Below are 19,298 nucleotides of genomic sequence, written 5' to 3'. Positions count from 1 at the left end.
AGAAAAGCTGGCACACAGACTAGTGGAACAACACACACACTCAGAAGAACAGAAATACAGGCGTGTGCACCACAGAAAAACCAGAGACTAGTCTTCCCTATAATATACTAGGCAGTCTGTACTTTCCTTTGTCCCTAAACAACGGCACACAACTAGATGGACCTTGGCTTGACCAAGGCCCCTAGGCAAGGAAAAAGGAATATAGTACCTGGGAGTGCCCTCCAGACGACTCACCTGGCTGCAGACACAAGTTCATCAGCTCATGATCCAGTCTTTTGTTCCCGATCACTGAAGTCGACAAGCAGGGAAGCCACAGGGGAATTCCCCAGGTGGAAAAGAAGAAAAGAAGAAAAAACCTCCTGGCAGCTGCTGGGAAAATCCCAAAATGGCCTCCTCCAAGTCGACTAGCCACGGGCAGGGGCTATGGTCCCATTTTGGGTGCCAGAATTGATACCAAGCGATGGGCTTGGTCTGCTCGCCACCATCTGAGCCAGTCAATCACAACAAGTTAGGGATTGAGGAAAGGAAGCTTTAATTCACTTAGCCAGCACAATCGGGAGGATGGCAGAGTAACGTCTCAAAAAACCATCTTCAAAAATGACAGAAGCTTGAGGCAGTTATATAGGGAAAATGGGCAGTGAGGAGGGGGTCCAGGGATGTTGGGCTCCAGGCGTCACATTGTTCCATTCTGTCATCTGTGACGGACACCTTGTATGTGTGATTCCTGCCTGTGCTCAGCCTCTTCCTGCAGAGAAACTCATAGAACACAGTTTTGATTTGTCAAGCTATCAAGGAGTACATACGTAAGTGGAGGCTTTAAATCAGCAGAGCATGTGAATTTTTTAGAGTATGTGGACAGCAGCTAGAAGTCATAGACGGGAGGGGCTGGGACCATTTAGTGTTAGAAGGTGGTCTTGCTTATGCTCACTTGCACTACTACCATAGTCCAAGAGAAGATTCATGGACAGGGTTGTGGCTTAGGAAATGTGGTTGTCTTCTGGTTGCATGTTTTTGAAAGGGGCATCCAGATTTTCTAATGTGGTTGGTGAGGGAGTGAAACAGAGGAATCAGCGATGATCCCAGGGCTTTTGGTCTTAGAAGCTGTAGGGATGGAAGCTGTATCAGTTGAGATGAGCACCTTGGCAGTTGGTGTAATATTCACTGGGGATATCAGGAGCCTTGTTTTGATCATGTTGTGAGTCTGAGATGTTTCAGACATCACTGAATGGAAGCATCATGTGAGCAGCTAACATACAAGTCAGGAAATCTGGGGAGAGATTCTGGTTAGAGACATCAAAATGTGGTAGCTACAGTGTGGACCAAGATGAGATGATGATTGAGCTGTGGGTCACGTTTAGGAGAGGCAAATTTCAGGTTGTGGTGGCAAAGCTATTGGGGTGAGGTGTAGAGGGTGGGGGCTGGGGACTGGATCACTTTCCTGGGACCTGGGTGATGGTATTGGGCTTCATAAATGTGCGTAAGTGGCTGTGAAGGTTTCGTGTATCACACAGCATAGTCTGGCAGCTGACCAAGGCTTCCAAGGGAAGAGTGACTTGAGATGGATATGGAGACGAGGGGTAATGAGGCAAGATGACATTCAGGCGAGAGCTGGTGTTGATTCACCACTCTGTGGACTCACCAAGATTTTGTGAGGACTTTGGTGGGGTCTGGGGAGTTTCATTCAGCCTGGTAAATATGCTCAGGGGTAAATTTGGCCATCTGTGAGAATCACTTGCCCTGGGAAGGGGGATTAATGGAGCTGGGCTTTGAATGAAGGTCAAGGGGACAGAGAATTTGTATGTGCTAAGGTGACAGCAAGTGCATCAGAGAAGTAGCAGGGGCCTCTGGGATCTACACATGGTTCTGTTTGTCTAAGTCTGAGGCAAGGAACAGAGCCACTCAGTGAGGCCTTCATAGCATAATTTGAGGTGACACTGCTGTTGGGAACCATGAGACGTCTGGTCTTATTGGGTCCTGTTTGAATTTGCTAAGCGTACTGTGGATGCTGTCTACCAAGTTGTGGTATAAGTCCCAAACCCAGTCGCCATGCCCTGAGGTAGTCTCTGCGCTTTGCTTTTCCCCAGAGATAGCTCTGTCCTCCTCACTCAAGACCATGAGCACTGCTTCCTTCCCCTGTTCCCTAGGTAGGTGCTGTGGTTGGGAGGACTGAGTTACATGCCCTGCCCTCTCTCCTTGAGCAGGTCCCACACCTGCTTCCCTGCAGCCTCTCATGGAAGGATCAAGGGTCAGGAGGCTTGCATTCAGCCTAATGTATCCCACCTCACTTGCCCTCTTCCTGGCTGGGTGGCTTTGGTCAGATCCATAGCAGCTCTGTGCCCCAGGTCTACTTCCTTCTTCTAGCTGATGTTTCCTCACAACTGCCTGTGCTATGAAGTGATTCTCTGATGTGAACCATGAGCTGTTCTTTCAAGATTCCCCTCCAGAGTTCTCTCTATAATGTTTAGTTTCTTTCCTCTGGATTATGATGTGCCAAGTTATTTTGGGTCAGCACCAGCTGCCCAGATGTTGTGTCTCTGCCTTGGTATTTGCATTGTCAGGTCCCACATTCTTGCTCATCTAGGGAGTGGGTAGAGAGTCCTCAGTTGTGCACAGGATGGATATGAATCCAGAGTCAATAAAATGGACCCAAAGGGAGCCTGACCCTGAACAGGAACATGTTTGGGGAGGGCATGGCGTCAGTCCTGTGCTCAAATGATACCAGAAACCTGTTCTGTTTGGCTGGTATTTTGGTGCGAATGCCAGTGGCCACATTCTATTTCTGCTTTTTCTTCCTCATTCTTGACATTGCCACTAGTCGGTTCTTCACTGTGTCACTTCTGATCTTAATCTGTCCTGTGGCTCATCCTCGCATCTCTGGAGTCCCTGTCTCACCCATTTTTCTCACTGCTCATCTGCAGCGGTCTCCAGCATTGGCCTGTATTTTGTATTATGAGGTGTGTGCCTATTCTTAAAACCTTGCTGACCAACAGCTGTTCTGCTGCCGTTTTATGTTCTTGGGTTTGGAGATGCCTATCTACGTTTCTGTCACGATTCACCTGCAGACAAGGTCCTGCTGAAAGTTGTTTGTAGAGGAAGGACTTGTACACCCTATCTGTCCTTGTGACACACTACATGGTTGTGTCTTTCACCTCATGGCCCCCCCCACTCCATCCTCTGGTCTTTATAGCCCAGTACTGTTGAAGAGCCTCCTCCTCAACCTGAACCCAACTCCTTGTTCCTGTCACTAATCACACAGGCTCCTTCCTGGCTTTGTCAGACACACACTTGTTTGTGGGCTGCCCCCCCTCATGCCAAAGTCAGTATGCTCTTTACCAACATTTCACTCTTTCAGGTTGTCATGAAGCAGAGAATGAGGAGGCTCCTTTTGAGCAGAGCATTTCTGTACAAAGTGTCACAAGTCAGGACTCCCAGTGCAGACCTGTCTCCCAAGAAGGCACACCCCTGTGAAATGTGTGCCCTGCTATTGAGAGACATTTTGCACTCGGATAAGCACCAGCGAACACATGAGAAGCAGAAACTGCACAGGTGTGGGGCTTGTGGCAAACAATGGTGTGTCAGCACAAACCTTCCTCAGCACCAGAGGCAGTGTGTTGGGGAGAAGCCCTTCAGAAACGATGTGGACAGACCCTCATTTGTGAAGAACTGCAAATGCCATGTGTCAGGGAAGCCATTTATCTTTAGGGTGATTGGAAAGAACTTGGCTAGCTCTGAATTTCTCCAGCAACGGGCCGCTCCCACCAGAGAGATGTCAAACAGTGGAACTGAGAGTAAGGCAGCCTTTCAGAGGGGAAAAACTCGTTGTAACTGGGAGAATGCGTGAACGCCTTCAGCTGCAACCACACGCTTGCTCAGCACCAGCGAGTCCTCACTAGAGAAAGATGTTTTATGTGCAGCGAACATGGGAAATTTTTTAGCAGAAGCTGCAGGCTCAGCATCAGAAAGTTCACACTGGAGAAAGAACTTTTGAATCTTGGGATATTTAACAACAGTTCCCACCTCATTGAACATCAGAGAGGTAACAGCAGAGATAGGCATCTTGAGTGTATGGAGTGTGGGAAATCATTTACCCAAAGCTCCAACCTCATTACACATAGGAGAGCTCACATAGGAGAGAAAGGCCATATGAACGCAACAAATATGGGAAGTCAATTAGGCATATCTCCAAGCTTAAACATCCAAGAATTCATGCTGGAGAAACATCTTATGAGTGCAGTGAATGCGAGAAATCTTTTGCTGCTAACTGCCTTCATTAGTCACAAGAGAGTTCACATTGGAGAATGGCCTTGTGAATGCCCTAAAAGTGGAAAAGCATTTCCCCAAAGTTCTTCACTGCCCCATCAGAATTCACACTGGAGAACAGCCTTATGAGTGTGGGGAGTGTGGGAAATCCTTTAGGCAAAAGCCCCGTCTCGTTAAGCATTGGAGAGTTCACACTAGGCAGAGGCATGAGAATACAGCGAATGTGGAAAATCATTTAGCCAAACATCTGTGCTCCTTCAACGTTGGAGAATTCCCAGTGATTCAAGGCTCTGTGAGTGGAGTGAATGTGGGAAATGCTTTGCTAAAATCTCCAGGCTTGTTAAACACAGAAGCCTTCACACTGAAGGAAGTCTTTATCATGTACAACTCCAGCCTCCTAACACATGAGAATGTTCACACTGGATAATGGGCTTATGAGTCTCAAATCAGGAAACCCTTTAGCAAAAACTCTAGCCTTATTACACACTGGAGAGTTCACGCTGGAGAAAGGCCTTATGAGTACAGTGACTGTGAGAAAGTCTTCACATTTTTCTTATTGGATACCACAGAGTCCACTTGAGAAAAACAATAGGTGTGCAGGGAATGTGTCATTTCTTCTTCGGTATAACAACACTGGGGAGATCCCTCTTGAGGGTGCCATCTGCCAGTATTGAACTTCACACCCCTGATAAACCATGTAAATTCCAGGTGTGTGGGAACCACATTGCACTTTCTGATTTGCCCAGGACCCTTACCAGATTTATGTCACTGCCAGTTCCATAGCAAAAGCCACTTCACCTCTATCATTTTCTCACAGTGTGCATCACTTTGACCCACCCTCATGTGTCCAGGGAAGCAAACGTTGATGGTCTCTCCTTTATAGGAGGGATTAGCCTGATTTGGCGCCCAGAGGACTCTGCCGGTGACTTGAAAACGTGGACTGCCTTTTTCAAGGATATCGTTGGTCTCACATGATAGAATTTTTCTGTCCTTCAAGTCTCCAGCCCAGGAGCAGCCTGCCTCCCATTGCTCTGCTTCGTGTGAAAATGAAGGCCTTATTGTTAAAGTTACCTTTAATCTGGGGGTTCTATTCACTGTGTGGGGTGGTTTGAAAACAGCTAGGTTCTGCTAACAGGAAGGGGTGAACAGCTTTGGTTGGGATCCCAATCTTTGTGCGTCTCAGAGGGGACAGTATGATGGCAGAATGTACCTCACTTTGCAGTTCAGCCCGAGTTTGCCTTGCTGCGCAAGACCTCCAAGGAAAGAGTGCAGGGATTTGTGGACCTAATTGTAGCCTGGATGCCATGGTATTTTGTGGTTCAGAGGTCAGTCTGTGGAGGGGCAACTGAGATAACCTTTGGTGCTTGTGAGAGCAACGTGAAATTGTTCTGTTCACAGCAGATGTTGCATTGTACTCAGCGCTGCTGAGGGCAGTCTGTTCCCAGGTCCTGCAGCGGAGCCATGTGCTCTGATGTCATGAATTCCCCAGAGGGGCATCACGGGTTATGGGATTGTGTGGGCAGGGGAATCATACTTGTTACAGAAACACTGAGTTTATGGGGAGGGGAAGAGACTGCCCCAAACTGGTTGGGATGTGCCACTTTTAAAGGGGTATCCAGAAGGTTCCAGTCACTATGGCTGTGAAGGATGAGCAGGCTCAAAAATTCTCATGGCTTCTAGAAGTGAATATCTTGTGTAGCTGAGGTCATGGTGAGAGGAAAGCATGTAAATGCTTTGTGGATTCCCACAGTCTCTCTGGGCTGTTCACCTCAAGGCTGTTGCTGTGGAGGAAATTGAGACCGGAGAGGCCAGCTCTGTGGCCTTTGTGCCTCAGACTGCACTGCTGTTGAATCCGATGGAACCGGCCTCATAGCTCTCCAGTATTTGCTCCACTGAGGCAGGGTGTCCCTCCCAGGGCATGAGGAAAGAGATGGTGGAGTCAGTACAGATAGGTTTGCCAGACCGACATTCCAAAATTGTAGGAAATCCAGATTCTTATTTTAACCATGTTTTTAGAGCTCTAATAAGGTGTAAATGACATGCAGTAAATTGCTGCTTATATTTAAACTGTACAATGTGGTTAGTTTTGACACTCATGTCAGCCCATAAAACCACTATCACGGTGGCTTTATCCATCATCCTCTTATTTATCCTGGGCCCTTTCACATCTCCTCTCCCTGCCCACCAGTTAACCATTGATGTACTCTCCTTTACAAAAAATTAGTTTGCATTTTCTAGAATCTTATGAGATTCTTCTCATAAAGTGTTTCCTCTTATTTTTCCCCCAGTAGCCTCACGTAGCTTCTTTATTTTGCGATTCATCAACAGTGCTCATGTGAGTAGCTTTTTTTTTCCAAAGATTGGCACCTGAGCTAACAACTGTTGCCAATCTTCTTTTTTTTTCCCCCCTCTTCTCCCCAAAGCCCCCAGTACATAGTTGTATATTCTAGTTGTGAGTGCCTCTGGTTGTGCTATATGGGACGCTGCCGCAGCATGGCTTGATGAGTGATGGTATGTCTGCGCCCAGGATCCGAACCGGCGAAACCCTGGGCCACCAAAGCAGAGTGCAGGTACTTAACCACTCAGCCACAGGGGCAGCCCCGAGTAGTTCTTTTTATCGCCGGGAAGTATGAATTTCCATGGATATACATGCATTTGTTTATTCTTTTGTCTGTGTGTGTATATTTGAGTTGTTTCCAGTTTTTGAGTGTTGCAAATAAAACCACTAAGATATTTGAAAACACTTCCTCATATCCATATGTTTTATTGTTAATTTCTTGGGAGTGCGAGGCCTGAGTCACAGGATAGGTAAGTACATACCTTTTTAAGAATTGCCAAACTGTGACCTAAAATGGTTGTTCCCTTTTGTCTTCTTGCCAGCAGTGAATGACACTTGCAGTTCTTCCATCTCCTTGCAAGTAGTGGGTATAGTTGGTTTAAGAAATTTTGACGCTTTTAATAAAGTTGTAACCATATCACACTGTGGTTTTAGTTGCTTTTACCTGATGTTTCATGAGGCTGAACATTTTTTCATTTATTTATTTGCACCTTATATGTCTTTTTTGGTAAAACGTCTGTTCATGTATATATTGTTTGCTTTTTTAAATGAATTTTGGCGGGGCCGGGCCCGTGGTTGAGTGGTTGAGTTCACGTGCTCCACTTCATTGGCCCAGGGTTTCCCCGGTTTGGATCTTGGGCGCGACGTGGCACCGTTTGTCAGGCCACACTGAGGTGGTGTCCCATATAGCACAACCAGAAGGAGCTACAACCAGAATATACAACTATGTACTGGGGGGCTTTGGGGAAAAGAAGGGGGAAAAAAATGAATTTTGGCTATTTCCTGTTTTTCTGACAAATAAGTATGTGAAGCAACAAAGACTTGTGTCTTTCATTCCTCCTTCATTGATGATGTCTATACTGTAAGAAGTAACTGTTTTTCACTTCGGAGTATTTCCTGAGTGTTTTTGTGCTGTACACAGTGTAGTGATTACGCACAGTATACATTGTAAAGGCTAATCTGCGTGATGAATGGATTCTCCATCACCTTCTTAAGTCTAGATATTCAACAAAACAATAAATCAAGGCATGATTTGTAGTGTTTTCCAATCTCCCTGGGGTAAACACTCCCGCCGTGGCCAGTGTAAAACTGCCCACGAGGGGCCAGCCCCGTGGCCCAGTGGTTAAGTTCATGCACTCCACTTCGGCGGCCCAGGGTTTTGCCGGTTCGTTTCCTGGGTGCGGACATGGCATTGCTCATCAAGCCACTCTGAGGCGGCATCCCACATGCCACAACTATGAAGGACCCACAACTAAAAATACACAGCTCTGTACTGGGGGAGAGAAGGAAAAATAAAATCTTTGAAAAAAATAGAAAATAAAAAAAAGCTGCCTACAAGATGTCATTGCACATGGAGTTGGAAAGAGTTGCCAGTGGTACACCACGATCTTCCATTCCTTGCCTACTGGTACATCAGCTGCCAGTGACATCTAGAACATAGAAAGTGGTAAGACGTATTGAAATGGTTAGAAAGTGAGACGGTTTTATATGTGTATTTTAAAACAGTTTAGTGGAGGTATAATTGACTCTAAATGAACTGCACATCCAGAAGTGTAAATTGAGATGTAATCCAGCTAATATACAGCCTTGTGTCCCACTGCATGTGATGAACAACTCCTTTGTTCCCAGACATCTGTGTGCCCTTACTTGATAGTACTTCCTTTGTGGTCAGGAGGACAGGCCTCCTGTTAACACCTTATGCAAACTGGGAATAGTATTCGAAGGTTGCCTGTACACAGGGATCCTAATTCTATAAATCACCAAGGTTGGAGAAATTTCTGACTTAGATGTGTGCTCCATGGTGAGACACACTACCAGGGAGAACTGACTCACTGTTTATGCAAACAGTTTGAGAAGTCTTCCCATCAGAGGAACTCATACAGATAGAAAAGATTCTAAGAAACTAATCACTAACTTTTTAGTTTATTATTGAGTTTTTTAAAGCAGAAGTTATTAATGATACCAGCTCTGTCCTAGTTGTGGTACAGATCAGTCTCAACTTACTGGCAGAAGTTGTGATGGGCAATCTCATTTTTCTAGATTTCTTGTTGGCTAGTCCTAGGGGCATCTGTACCATTCCTAAAACTTCTTGTACCAGAATCAATGAAACAGGCAAGGGAGAAGAGGCTCTCTATCGCCTTGAGGAGCTCTAACGTTGATGCTCATGGTCTATGGGATCTGTTCTCCTGGCCTGGGTTGGGCAGTTGGAGTTTTTGGTTTTGAAATACTTTATAGGGACTGTTAATAGTTTTTGTGTTTGGCAGAGCAGTCATGATGCTGGTCAGTTGCCTTGTAGCCCCAGCCTGAAATGCTTAAACTGGCTCTCTCATCCGATGAGAGCCATGATGATACAACAATGAAAAGGTCAAGATGACCTTGCATTACATTTGCAGATGACTGGACAATCTCTGACCAGTCAAGAGCCGAATCTCTAGTGTTCTCTGATTGATCAGCCTCTGACAAGAGAGAGAATGACCAACAGGGGTGACAGACAGAATAAAGAAATAGACAATGACCAGACTATATGTAAAGATAGAAGTTGGATCTACAGTCTGCGGCAGCTGGCCCAGGAAACCAACTTATTCTCTGCAGTTAGCAGCTCAAGAAGGCAGCCATCTATAGGTCAGATGTATAGGCACTCAGAGCGCTTGCTCTAGCAGCAGTCCACGGTGCCAAATAAGATCCCCTGTCACAACTGGCTCCAAATGGCCAAATGGACTTGTTCCATAATGCTCAGCTTTCCTAATTTTCATCCTTTCTTGCAACTTAGTACCAACCAGAGAGATCCAGGTATGTCCCTCTAAGCAGTCATGTAGGACGCTCTGCTTCCAGTTAGCTCACGTCTGGCGTCCCACTCAGAGCCAGTCCCACTCAGAGCCATGTGAAGCCTTCACTGTTTTCACTGTAAAGCTTTCCCACTCCTCGGCATGCCTGTGAGGCTCTGCCAAAATGCAATCCGTGGTGGCTGACTCCCTGGCCATAACAAGCTCTGAATAATATAGGCTTTGAGCATCCTCATTTGGTTGGGCTTCATTTCCACAGGTCTTAGGATACCTTTCACAAAATAATTGGAGGCAAAGTACTGTGTGGTAAATTGATTTGAAATAATTTTGACTGTGTGATTGTCCAAGTATTTATTTGGTGTAGCATTTAGTTGTTGCCCGTCACTTTCCATCTTAGGTTATTGACATTCTAGCACCTGATGGGTTTACCTGTGAAGATACCATACCTCCACTAACACATCTTTCAGGGAGGCATTATTAGAGTCTCAGTTGCATTTGGAAGCCTTGTGAGAGCATGGACAGAAAGAGGAGCATTGGTTGACCAGAACTTTATTTCTTTTCCCTGTAAGTAAATAGTACTGGAGGGTGCACTTAGGGACATCTGGCTTAGGTGAAGTTCTGAGAAACTTAAACCTTCCTCGTTGGTGAACCTGCATAAATCTTGCTCCTTTTTGTCCTACTTAAATCCCGTCTTTCTTTTCCTTCCCCCTTCAGTATTCTCGTGAGCTGGCTGAAATACCTCAGGGCCCCTTGAGTTTGCACCTTCCACATGGAGGAGACCCTTTGCTGGAAAATGGACGTTCAGCTTGGTTGTGTTCAAGTCTCTGGCATTGTCAAAGACTTCCCAAATCCCAGGTGGGAAAAGAAAAGTTTGTGAAAGCATTCATTCCTCTTTTGTGCACACACAGTCCAGGGATCAGTCACTCCATCTTTTGATTGAGCCAAGAGATGCAAAAACATGGGTGGAAAAATCTGGTAGACCTATCCTGAAAAGGATTTGAAGATTAATGAAACTTTACAGACTTTAAGGGTTAAAAACAAGACAACAACAAAAATCTTTGGAAAAGACACTTGAAAATGTAAGAGATTAATTGTCCTAACCTAGCTGAAAGGAAAGATTAAATATTAGATTTGTAATGATTTAGAAGTGGTAGGCTCTTTACATTGCTAAATACAATCTTGCTCAAAACTGGTTTTCAAGGAAAAGTTGAAAAAGTGTAATTTTTAATAGTGTCCTTGATTTCTAGGTTACTAGATAAGAAACAGGAGACCCTTAGGGCTGGCCCCTTGGCTGAGTGGTTAGGTTCAAATGTTTTGCTTTGGCCGCCCAGGGTTTTGCTGGTTCACATCCTGGGCATGGACCTAGCACTACTCATCAGGCCATGTTGAGGTGATGTCTCAAGTAGCAGAGTCAGAAGGGCCTATAGCTAGAACATACAACTCTGTATTGGGGGGCTTTGGGGAGAAGAAGAAGGGGAGGAAAAAAAAAGAAGGTTGGCAACAGATACTAGCTCACGTGTCAATCTTTGAAAAAAAAAAAAAAACACACGAAACAGGAGACCCTCAGAGCCTTTGCATACTTTCAAGTGTCTTTAAACATTTGACTTATGTATATGATGTTTATAAGTTAAATTTTTAAATTTTAAAATGGAAATACGTCTTCTTGCTGATTTTACCACTGTGGAAAATAATGTTGCTGCAGTATTGTAGTTTATATAAGACTAACATTTAATTTCTAAAGAAATCAAATTTATAAATTTATTACATTGGGTTTATGGGTTAGTTAATATTTCTCCAAATGACTGTATCCGCTCAGTTCAGCGTCTTGACACAATGTATCCTCCATTGTGTCTCCGCCCTTTATCTCAGCTTCCTGACCGCTCACCCCCTTCGCGGTACCAGCCCTTCTCACGCACTTCTCTCTCTTTGGAATGCTCTTCCCAGCACTTGACACTTAGTAAATCACTGAAGAATATTCGTTCCAGACGTAAAAAAATATATTCTCAAGGAATTTCCCCAGAGCTTTCAGACTAGGTCAAGTCCACTGGTATGACAGTCTGATATTAGGCAGGGCCTGGCTTCTCATGTTACCTTGTCCAGCTCTGTGAACGGGGAGTAAGGATGATGCTGACCTCCCAGAGCGGTCAGGAGATAAAATAGACCAGTGTGTCAAGTGTTTTGCACCTAGTTTGCACTGTTAAAAAACTGTTGCCCAAGGTGGCGTCATTTGCCTCCAGGACAGGAAACTAAGTTTCAGCCCCTCCCAGGAGTTTGATTTTAAACTGATCACTGCAGAGGTTGAGGTGATCTGCCTGATTAGACCCCAGCACCCTTCCCCCAAAGAAAGATGACCTTGCCTGAAACAATCGTTTTTTCTTTCTTAGGAAGATTAGCCAACAATCCTCCTCTTTTTGCTGAGGCAGATTGACCCTTAGCTAACATCGGTGCCCATCTTCCTCTACTTTATATGTGGGACGCCTGCCACAGCATGCCTTGGTAAGTGGTCTGTAGTTTCACGCCTGGGATCCTGGCTAGCGAAACCCTGGGCTGCCGAAGTGGAGCGCTTGAACTTAACCACTCGGCCACTGGGCTGGCCCCTCAGAGTGCTTTTCTACTTACTGCTTGGGATGCTGCCCGATTCGTGAATCATTCAGTAAGACCAATTAGATCTCTAAATTTACTCGATGGAGTTTTTGTTCATTAACAGCACTCAAAATGAATGGCATCTCCAGCTGTTTTTGTTAGTCAGCTGTGGTGCTGACACTTTACCAGATATGTAACTTGAGGTGAATGGTTTCAATATCCCTGACCTCCAGTTTTCTCATCATTAAAGAAAGAAAAACACAAATTTGGAAATAGAGGAATGCTCACCTGCAGTGTGGTGAGGATTGAACGAGCTAATAATTGACGTTCTTGATACTGGTTTAGAAATCTGTCTCTTCTGTACAAAATGGCTCGTTTACGTGAGGAGAGCACCAGGGAAGTGGTTCCTTGTGCCCAAGAAGTGCCTGTTAGTTCAAGGAAAGATGAGGGGCGAGGGCCAGCCCCAGCCCCATGGCTGAGTGGTTAAGTTCGCGTGCTCTGCTTCAGTGGCCCAGGGTTTCGCCGGTTCGGATCCTGGGCACGGACATGGCACTGCTCATCAGGCCGTGCTGAGGCGGCATCCCACATGCCACAACTGGAAGGACACACAACTAAAAATATACAACTCTGACCAGAGTCTTTGGGGAGAAAAAGGAAAAAATAAAATATTTAGGAAAAAAATAAAAAAGGAAAGACGAGAGCCCCAGAGAGCAATTCTGGGGCGCTCTTTCATTCTGGTGTGTCACACAGTTGGGAGGGAAGCCTGGTTTCTCATTCCTGCTTTTATCTGCTGGAGATCTGCTTCCTCAGGACACTGCCTTTCTCCAAGGAAGAGCCTGGAAGCAGGACTGTGTTGGCTGTTGGCGATACAAAGTCATTTCCCAGCTGAGTGAGCATTTTCCAAATCTTCCTGAAACACTGTCTTAGCAGGACCTGAGTGTCGATCTTTTTTTTTTTTTAAATGTTACTTTTCTTCAACTCTATTTATTTATTTATTTATTTATTTAGATTTTTTTTAAAATTTTTTCCTTTTTCTCCCCAAAGCCCCCCATTACATAGTTGTATATTCTTTGTTGTGGGTCCTTCTAGTTGTGGCATGTGGGACGCTGCCTCAGCATGGTTTGACGAGCAGTGCCATGTCCGCACCCAAGATCCGAACCAACGAAAGACTAGGCCGCCTGCAGCGGAGCGTGCGAACTTAACCACTCGGCCACGGTGCCAGCCCCTGAGTGTTGATCTTGTTTGTGTCAATTCCCACCTAACTAACAGTCCTTTAGGGTCTCGATCTGCAGTTCCTTTCAGTTCAGCAAAGGATTGAGACCGCTGGACTTCAGAGTGGTACCTTCCTCTCCCAGTGCTACCACAGATAGAAGTGATGCGGGGTCGGTGAGCCGAGGAGTCGAAAGAAAGATTTCTTGGACTCTCAAGATCTGGCAGTAGTGCTCTTTTATTTAGAGAATAGTGTGGAATAGCATGGGGACAGGACCCATGGGCAGTCAGAGCTGCTGCTGCTGCAAAAATGAGCTGAGGGTAGGACTAATTTTAAGGCATAGGTATGTGAGTTATCTCTTTTCAAGACAAAGGAAAGAAGATGAAAAAAAGTTAAAATGGTATCAGTGCAGGTGGGGTCTGGCTATTGGGTGATCCCATAACTTTTAGATAAGAATCAAATCGGATTAAGTAAAGGCCAGAAGCCACCACCCTAAATACTATCTTCAGCTAAAAACAAAAGAGGATGTTGTGGGGGGGGGGGGGTCAGTTACATGAGGTTGCCAGACTGTAAACAACTTAAGTCCTTGCCTTCCCCATTGAGAGTTTCCAGAGATAAGGCCATCCTGCCTTCCTCCTGGTGGAGAGAGGGTGGCATCTTTACAGATGGAGGTTTCCCTTACAAATGTAAATGTTTCCCAACAAAGGGCAAGCAAGCACTGAGGGCAAGCTCCTCGGAGTTGCTTTTATTAAAAGTAACCAGCCTAAAATAATCCTCATCAGAAGCATTTTCTTAGATTTCCGCCAGGAGCTTCCGTAGAGCATTGAATCCCCACTCTCCTCCCCCCAGAAAACATAAACATTGAAAACAACTCAAATTGTTCACATGCAGGTTTGGAAGTTAGACTGTTTGCCTTATACTTGTCAAAGCTGCCTTGTGTGGTCCCCACAGATGGTGTTATCTGTCCTTCCAGTTGCCAGGTCAGAAGGTCTCTCTAGTCATCCTTGATTTCTCTCATTGTTTTATAAATGCATCCTGTCACTCCAGTTGACTCTACCTTCAAGATCTGTGCTGAAGTGGACCACTGATTAACCTGTCTCTGTCCACCCATGCCCCCTAGTCAGTGGGCTCCCAGCCGGTTTCCATATCTGCCCTTACCCTTATTCAGCCTTTGATCAGTAAAGCTGTCAGAAGGGTCATGTTCATATATAAGATGGTGCCAGGCCTTTGCTGAAAACTCTCTAGCGGGTCTCACTCAGAGTGGAAGCCACAGTTCTGCGATGACCTGCAAGGCTGTGTACAACCAGCTTGCCATCACTGCTCTGCTCACGGCGTTAGCCTTTCTAACAACACTGAGTGACATGAGCACTCTTGTTCCCTGTCTGCGCCAGACATACTGGCCACTGACTCTGGGCTGTGAAAATTGCTGGACTGTCTGCTTGGACTGCTCTTCCCCTTTGGGATTCTGTGATTTTTAATGAGAAATAAATATTTGGTCTCCTATCCGGTTCTGGCACAGAGCTCCCAGAATTCTTGGAATTTCCTGTGATAAGAGTGATAAAGGCCTCTTTTGTTATGCTAATGAGGTGACTTTGGGCCCCAACAAGGGTGGGGCTGGTTGCTAGGAGAACCAACACTGTGATTAGAGGGTTGGAATGGTTAGTCCCACCCACCCCTACCCAGACCTAGGGGGGCGGGAGCAGGGCTGGAGGTAGAGTCCTTCGCCAATGGCCAGTGATTTATCATTCCTTCCTATGCAGCGAAGCCTGCATAAAACCCAAAGGACCGCGTTCAGGGAGCTTCCCGGTTGGTGAATACATGGAGCTTTGGTGAGAGTGGGGAGCCCCTGGAGGATGTGTAAGCTCTGCACCTTTTCCCCTTGCCTCACCCTGTGCGCAGCTTCCATCTGGCTGTTTCCAAGTTCTGTCCTTTTATAATAAACTGGTCTGGTAAGTGAAATGTTTCTCTGAGTTCTCAGCAGCGCTAGCAAATTAATTGAACCCAAAGAGGGGGTCTTTTGGAACCTGTGCTTTATAGCCATTTGATCAGAAGCTCAGGTAATAAACTTGGGCTTGCGACTGCTGTGTGAAGTTGGGGGGAGCAGTTTTGAGGGACCAACTCTGAACCTGTGGGATCTGATGTCATCTCCAGGTAGATAGTGTCAGAATGGAGTTGAGTTGTAGGACACCCAGCTGGTGACAGAGATTTGCTTGTTGGTGTGGGAACCCTCGCCGTGTTGGAATTGTTGGGTGCAGAATGTAATTAGTGTCAGTGAAGTGGGATTGGCTAGAACAACCCTGGCTCGTGGAAACTTGGGTGGGAAGAGAAAGGATGAAAGTGCAGGAGATACGGAACTTTCAGTTCCTGGGGGGCCAGGGATCACCCATGGTTTGGAGTAGTGGCTGGTCTGCAATCAGTTACTAAAAATAAATGTTACCAGTGGAATTCAGAGACGATCCAGCTCCTGGGAGCTGGTTCACTGGATGCACAAGGAAGTGCAGACTCATAAGAAAAAGGCAAAATGTTCAATCCCTTGGGTACTGTTTCTGTAACAGTTACACTAAAAGAAGAGAGCACTGGGTCGCACCTTGATGCTGGAGCAAACTCACATTTCAGTGACTCTCAGCTTTGGCCACTGGCCTCAAACCTGCTCCCCAAAGGAAAAACTGCCTGGACAAGAGAAAGTATCTCTAAGACCTCTGGTCACTAAGAAGGTAGTAAACATGGAGGCAAAACCAAGAAACTGTTGAAACCAGGGGTGTAGTGTGGAGGAGTTGTTTCATTTTGTGGCTTGGTACCATCGCTTCCTGAGGAAGCCTTACTGAGATGCCTTGAGAGTGATTCATTTGGCGGCCATGTCTCTGGTTTTGAAGTTGCCGAGTGGAAGATCTTACGTGGGTTGATGGAGGATCCACAGCTCACTGTGGAGCAATCACAGATGGCTATATGTGATCCGGACACACAGGTCGTTATTCTCGAGGGAACAGGCAGCCTGGTGGACTGGATAAAGGCCACCATAAAAGGTCTGTTTACCCTGAAAAGGAAGACTGTCTGTCTCTGCCTGTGAATGCCTGGATGCTGAGTGGAGCTTCCAGATGAAGCAGCTGATAGGCTTCGTCCGCAAGCCATGGGGGACTGGCTTCAGGATGACTGGGATATCCACTTGCCGAATGTGCCTGTTGCCCAGGTCGTGGTAAATGCTGTGGTTAAGGGGGCCCCTTTCACATGGGCACCCCATATAACCTTGTTTTTGCAAAACCAAAAATCAATTTGGGAAACCAAATGAAATGTTGTGTCAGCTCCCCCTCAAGGGTCATACAAATGCTAATAAAAACATTAGGTTAGTTAACAAGAGGATGGGGAAAAGCCAAAGGGACTCTTCCAATGAAGGTGGAAATTGTTAAAAGGGTATTAAGAAATGAAGTGAACAGAGGAAATGTTGATAGGATCAAAACAAAGAAGCAATAGAAATGGAAAGTCACAGCACTTGTGCCAGCAGGCGGAAATCTTTAGATGGTTTTTAGGTGGATACAGCAGACATTGATAGGGTTGAAACAAGGGTTTTAATACAGTTCCACCAAAGGTTGGGTGGGCCCAGGGGACCCCTGCTGGCCCCAACATTAAATAGCCCCAAGTAAGTCCGCTCTATCTCAGTTTGGAGAAACTGAAGAAGAGATTACTGTGAGAAACCTGACCAGCAATCCCTTGGGGCAGTGGTTAGACAGATTTTAACTTTTGTTAAGTTAAAGATTGATAAAAGGCCAGGGTCCCTCAGCTCCACTCCTCGCTTGGGACCCAAACTGGGTGAATGGTCGGGGGCAGGGGAGGTGGAGAAGAGTTTTCCAGGATATAAAGAAGTTGCCTCACCTTTACCTGAGTGTTTGCTGGGAATGGATATTGTCTGCCTGGGAAAGACTTCCCCTACCTAGTGCTGTGAAACAAAACCCTGTGGATGACCTCCTAATTGAGGCTACAGTTAGGAATGTACGGGTTGATGGAATTAAGGTTAAAGTTTGTGGGAGAATTGGTATGTGTGAACAGGCTTCGTGTGAAATGTTTGCATCTGATTGTATTAAGAGGACGGAAATTGTATCTGACTGGGGGATGCATCCCCTTCCTAGTATTGTAAACAGAAGGCAGGCAAATCCGCCCTTCAGGAATGTTAGTTGGACGTGCTAGATGGGACCCAGTAAGATTGCCGGAGCCCACACAGTGTGGAATAGAAGTGGGAGTGTTGGTAGAAAGAAATTCTCTGTGACACAGATCTGTGGAGCATATAGTGGGACTTAAGGCAAAAATCCTGTGAGTACCTCTGTGGTATTTTTATTTGCAGTAAGTATGTTTGCTCTTTGTCCCATTTCTGGCACAGAACTCCTAAAACCCTTGGCATTTCTCTTGGTGAGAGCCTTAAAGGTGTCTTTTGTTGTGTTCATGAGGTGACTTTTGGAAAGCACCTAAGGATAGGGGCTGGTTGGCAGTGGAGCCAACTGTGATGAGAGGGTTTGAACTTTCAGTCCCACCATCCCCTCAATTCCAGGAGGGGAGAGGGCTTGAAGAGTGAGTTTAGTCACCAATGGTAAATGATATGACCAGTTGTGCTGTGCAATGAAGCTGCCTGAAAAACCCAAAAGGACACGTGTTGGCGAACATGCATATTCAGGGCGAGTGGTGCACTCGCAGGGCATGGAAGCTGGTTGCCCCTCACGCAGACTCTGCCTGATGCCTCTCTTCATCTGTATCCTTAACCACCTACTTTAATCAAGTGGTAAACATAAGTGTTTGCCTAAGTTCTGTGAGCCACTGTAGCGAATAATTAGATTTAAGGGGGAGGAGGTCATGGTAACCTCCAATTTGGAGCCAAGTTGGACGGAAGTTGTGGGTGACTGGGGGACCCACTCCTTGTGCTTGGCATCTGAAGAGGAGGCAGTCTCATGGGACTGAGCCCTTAACCTGTGGGATCTGACGCTACTTCCAGGTAGATCGTGTCAGAATTGAGTTGAATCCTAGGACACCCAACCCTTGTCAGAGTTTTGGGATAGGGAACCCTCTCCCCAAGCACTGGAATTTGGTCCTAGAACTGTTGTTCCCCTGGTGTGCACAAGCATGTACTCACTTCCTTCTTGGCTTCCTTCAGTGGTGATGAGTAAGTGACTAGCAATAGGATTTATTGGAGTAGATGAGGAAGCCATTTGGTTTAAAACTAATTCGGCCTCACCTTGTATTTCCAAAAAGGCCTGACGTGATCTGTTGAACATGCATTGTGCATCTGCTTTAAGGTTTACAGTGTGCCAAAGCCAAGAATGATGCTCTTAAAGATAGGGATGTGGCTTCCCCCCGTATTGGCAGTTCTTCAAGGGTAAGCATCTCTTCCCAGGAACTGAGGAGTCATTATCAACCGCTGACCACCAACCTGCTAAGTTCACCTTGTGACCACTGACCCACTGTGTCAGCAAAGCAATCTCATGACTATTGTAAAGCGATATTCCTGTCGTATGTGATGTATGCTTTTTGTTCTAAGTCAGTATATAACCCCTCGGTACATCCCACTTTGGAGTGCTTCCTTACTTCATGAAGGTACCCTCCCGGGCTATAGGGTCTTTAGGCTTGGCTCATAATAAACTCCCCAGTTTTGATTAATAGATTGACTGTGGATTATTTGCCTCCACAACTGTCACCTTCAGAGTAAAGCCTTCTAGAAAACCCGTTTAGATTTGCATTAATCTTCCTTTCCCCATCACTTGCCGTCCTCCATTGCTGCCTCCTGGCTTTCCACAGCACTTACTGCTGTGTAGCTGGTCCCCAGTGTGTTTAGCCTATGCATGTGGGCATTGTTCATCTCCTCCTATTGGACAGGGTTTTTTTCTTTTTACTGACCCTTATATTTTGAATACTAGGAGATTGGTAT

At 45.9% G+C, this 19,298-nt stretch overlaps 1 protein-coding gene across 10 annotated transcripts in view; it reads left to right on the top strand.

The window, feature by feature from the left end:
* LOC103563470 (zinc finger protein 256-like) overlaps window positions 1–19,298 on the top strand; it is a 106,684-nt gene that overhangs the window by 67,163 nt on the left and 20,223 nt on the right. For 4 of the 10 annotated variants that reach the window (XM_070558776.1, XM_070558784.1, XM_070558777.1 and 1 more), the window contains exons 2-3: window positions 10,315–10,455; window positions 11,985–12,096. The exons of 4 other annotated variants lie outside the window; for them this stretch is intronic. The gene's annotated coding sequence lies outside the window, so the exon portion shown is untranslated. Of the gene's footprint in view, window positions 1–10,314; window positions 10,456–11,984; window positions 12,097–12,169; window positions 15,343–19,298 lie in introns of those variants that run through there. 2 more of the 10 variants (XM_070558781.1, XM_070558783.1) reach the window with 2 other exon arrangements.

This window comes from Equus przewalskii, chromosome 9 (assembly GCF_037783145.1).
Source record: "Equus przewalskii isolate Varuska chromosome 9, EquPr2, whole genome shotgun sequence".
In the NCBI taxonomy this organism is placed as follows: domain Eukaryota; kingdom Metazoa; phylum Chordata; class Mammalia; order Perissodactyla; family Equidae; genus Equus; species Equus przewalskii.
This window is presented reverse-complemented; position numbering and strand designations above follow the sequence as displayed.